Consider the following 3,004-nt stretch of genomic DNA (forward strand, 5'->3'; position numbering starts at 1 on the left):
CTCTCTCAGTCTCTCTTTGATGTTGCAAAGATCAAAAACTTCCTAAGGGAAGGTTTCTTGCAGGGAATACTGATTCCACGTATGACTAGTCCCCAGATCTGACTGCTAAGATGTGTGAGCAGGACTGAGATGCTCTGTGGGCCTCAGGAAGTGGGCCACATTGTTAGCCACTCTCCAACAAGGACTGGGGTGGGGATCTGGGGTCCATTTGGAAACTAGGTCACCAACAGTTAAAATTGGGATATACATCATAGTGACATCTGTTTAAGTGAAAGACCACTTCTATTTCCAGGAATTGCTTTTTGAGAGGGAAGGCGGAGTGGGGCTGGACACAGAATAGTCATGGTTAGCTAAGATGCAATTAGAATTCTGACTGGCATCCGAATCATGCAGGCTAATGGGTGAGGTCGGGGACTAGCCTGGGTAGCCTCTCTCTGAGCCATCTCTAGCACATATGTTACCTTCTGTCACCTCTCCCAGTGTTCACTGGAGAGCTTGCTGGACACAGGGAGGTCAGGAGGAAAAAGAGAAAAGAATAGTGGGAGGGGGTAGCAGAGATGAGAAACAGTAATGGTGGGGGTCAAACCTATTTCAGGCCCTCTTGTCTCTTTTCTCTCCATCTTAGGCCCCTCCTTCAGCTCTGTAAAGGAATGTTATAAGAGCAATAGAGAAAAGCTCTCTCATGGCATACAGTATTAACCACAAGTCAAAATATCTCCCATTAGAGCATTTATCTGAAATGAAATCTGAATCCCAGAGGAGAATAATTCCCCTCCCAAAATACAAGTACTGAGCTGGCTCCGACAGAGGAGCACCCACTAATGAGTCAGAGTGATGAGCTCAGCCACTGCTCATACTGCCCACAAGATGCCCAGCCCAGTCCCCACCACCCTGCGAAATTCCAGTTGTAAGAGGCACCCTTTAGCACATACGGAAATCTCTTGGAGGGCTTGTTAAAACTGGCTCCACCCCCTGAGTTTCTGATTTATGTATCTAACGAATTCTCACATGTTGCTGATGTTGCTGCTCTAGGGAACCATACTCGAGAACCAATAATCCAGAACATCTTACAAACATTTGTTGTTCATTTTCATAATGGGAGGTCAGAAATGCATGCTGTGGAACAGAGGAGAATAGGAGTCATTTCATTCTGGATTTCTGGGTTTCTATATATTTGTTGTACTTTTACTCCCTCTGTTTCCCATGTTGTTGATGCAATTTTAGCACTGTTAATGAAATTTTAACAATTTTCAGTAAAACCAGTTTGCTTTCCTCTTTGAAAGAAAATGAAGGTTGAACAACAGCGAAAATGATATTTTGGATGAAATTAGTGTTTCTGATGTATCTATGATAGCCTTGCTTCTTCCATAACTGACAGTAGACAGTATAGGGGGCATGTCAATTGAACTTCGATGTTCTTTCCAATCTTCAATTAAACTTGTCAATTAAAAAGGTCCAGGTGATTTGTCAAGATTTACACAAGAACTATTTTTAAAAAAGCAGAAGCAAGCAGGTCTGACCAGAAGAAATATTTTCTAACTCCAGTGATCACTTTTGATCATAAGCCTAACAAATAATGGGTCTGCCCAGGGAAGCTCAGGATTGCTGCTTACTGCATGTTGTTTCTGAAGTTCATCTTCTTTAGCTTCAAGCCTGAATGCAAGTGAGTTAAAAGAAAATGCATGATTTAAAACCTACATTTGTGGTTGATTATCCATTCTCCAAACTCCCTTCTCTTAGACATACACGTGTTGGGAAAAACTCACAGAGCATGAAGAGCTAATAAAATGAAATAATGCATATTCATCAATATATTGATAACTGGAATTACTTAAGATTTGCAAGGACCACTGCAATGACAATATATTTTCTTATAATTTTACTTTTCCATGCTCAAAAAGCTTTATGAACTTTTTAAATGAATCTCTATAACAGCCCTCTGAGGCAAATGAAGAACAGTTGTAATTATCCCCTTTTCACAGATGGATGAGTAGACACACAAAGGAGGGGACTGAAGCAGCCAGGAAGGAAACCCAGCTAAGGGCCCAAATAATTCTAATACTATCTGCCTCTACGATCAGTGCCATTTTTCTTTTTTTTTTTAACATGTTTTATTGATTTTTTACAGAGAGGAAGGGAGAGGGATAGAGAGTTAGAAACAACGATGAGAGAGAAACATCCATCAGTTGCCTCCTGCACACTCCCCACTGGGGATGTTCCTGCAACCAAGGTACATGCCCTTGACCGGAATCGAACCTGGGACCCTTGAGTCCGCAGGCCGATGTTCTATCCACTGAGCCAAACTGATCAGGGCAATGCCATTTTCCTTTGATTCATAATAACGTGCTGTGCAAAAGTCTGAAGGCACTGTTATCATTCTTTAGTGATGTTCCAAACTGTATGGAGACTTCTAAAGAGAGGACATGATGATGAGACTTGGTAAATATAGGCAGCAGCAGTGCATGTCTATGGAAACCCAAATTCAATTTCCTGTGTGGATAATATGATCAAGGTCCATCAATGCCGAATTCCATCAAGCACCTGATCAGCTGGCATCCTGCTGTTATTTTCATAAGCGCACACATAAAGAGGGTAATGTTTAATAAATATAATTGCAAGGCTGCAAACTTCCAAAAGTACCCAACATTTGGGAATTTTGTCTGCGTGACAATAGTTTTCAGTGCAACCGGCTTAGAAAACGGGCTGTCCCTGGCCAGAAGCCAGATGGCTAACACAAAAAAGCAGAACAACGACTCAAAACCTGCACTGCAGACCCTTTTTCATATCATGCCGTGTTTTACTAAGAAGAGATTCATACGACAAAACTGCGTTCTTTAGGAATTATTAGTTTTAATAATCCCAACTTTTAAGCAGTGGACAGAGACAGGTCCATAAACCAGAAGGCCTGGAAGGCTCCAGTCTGCCGACTTCCTGGAGGCTCCTCCATATCCCCCGTTAGGGGTCTTCAGCAGCAGCAGGCGCCCCAGCTCTCCAGGGCCCTTGG

Source organism: Myotis davidii, unplaced genomic scaffold, assembly GCF_000327345.1.
Source record: "Myotis davidii unplaced genomic scaffold, ASM32734v1 scaffold125, whole genome shotgun sequence".
NCBI lineage: Eukaryota > Metazoa > Chordata > Mammalia > Chiroptera > Vespertilionidae > Myotis > Myotis davidii.